Below are 1135 nucleotides of genomic sequence, written 5' to 3' on the forward strand. Positions count from 1 at the left end.
ATATATATATATATACGAAATAACCTTCGGCCATTAGAGAAATACATGTTTGCTGTCAACTACAGTAACCAAAATGTGTATTTAGAAGAGGAAATAATCTTTGGAGATTCTCCGTGGATTTGTCCATTTGGGAGGCAAGTTATTCGTGCTCGTCAATGTATTAATCTCTTAAACAACGTAGAACGATCGTTTACACTTTTTTTATATCATGTGTAGAATTAATCTGCCGACCGGATTAACACGAATATCTGTCCCTGGTGTGCTCTCAGATGTACCCATTCTATCACAAACTTTGTGGTCAAATTACAGCTCTCTCCATTCTCGAAGGCCCTGAAGAAGGTTATGGGCGCTGCAATTCCTCCTGTCACTAAACCATTAAAAATATATTTAAAAATCACAACTAGTAGCTCTAGATGAGACAAGTAGTAAAACTGTAGACGAGACTCCTTGCTTGTTTACTTACAACATATACGTTCTAGTATTTTTAGGGTTAATAAAACACATATTAAAACTAGCACAGCAGCCCATATAGCAATTTGCGCGTGGTATTTTTGAAGAACTTCATGTAAAACTTTGATTAAACAAACCGTGAAAAGATTATCTTTTGAGCTTGAAACCAAATCATTTAATTATTGTTCTCATACAACCGATGAAGTAACAAACATAGTACAAATGATATTCCTCACACCCAAAAACTTTGAATCTATATTTTTGAAACAAAAATTATATTAGACATTCCAGAGATGAGAGTAGGAAAAGAGGTACGATATGTGACAAAACGCAAATGCGATGTATTTTCGATCCTTCCTTATAGCCATTTATTACGATTTATTATGTTAACGAATTTGGGAAGAGAGAAATATACTTTGTATTCTTGTCTAAAATAAAGATGCTTTCTTCTTCGGAGAAAATTATCATGTATCATATATACATACGTGTGTATATACCTATGTCACGCACAGAGACACACATGTGTGTACCTATATGTAAATGCACAATCATTATTCTTGAAAGGTTTAAATTTCAACCTTGTCATTGTTACATTTGTGGTAAAAGAGGATAAAGTGTCTGTGTGAGTGTGTGTGTGTATGTGTGCGTGCGTGTGTGTATGCGTGTGGGGGGGGGGGGGGACAAT

The 1135-nt window shown here is 35.1% G+C and overlaps 1 protein-coding gene across 1 annotated transcript in view; it reads right to left on the minus strand.

Moving 5' to 3' along the window:
* Window positions 1–1135, minus strand: part of LOC106867588 (calcitonin gene-related peptide type 1 receptor-like) — a 191784-nt gene that overhangs the window by 101793 nt on the left and 88856 nt on the right. The window lies entirely within an intron of this gene.

This window comes from Octopus bimaculoides, chromosome 8, assembly GCF_001194135.2.
Source record: "Octopus bimaculoides isolate UCB-OBI-ISO-001 chromosome 8, ASM119413v2, whole genome shotgun sequence".
Taxonomy (NCBI): domain Eukaryota; kingdom Metazoa; phylum Mollusca; class Cephalopoda; order Octopoda; family Octopodidae; genus Octopus; species Octopus bimaculoides.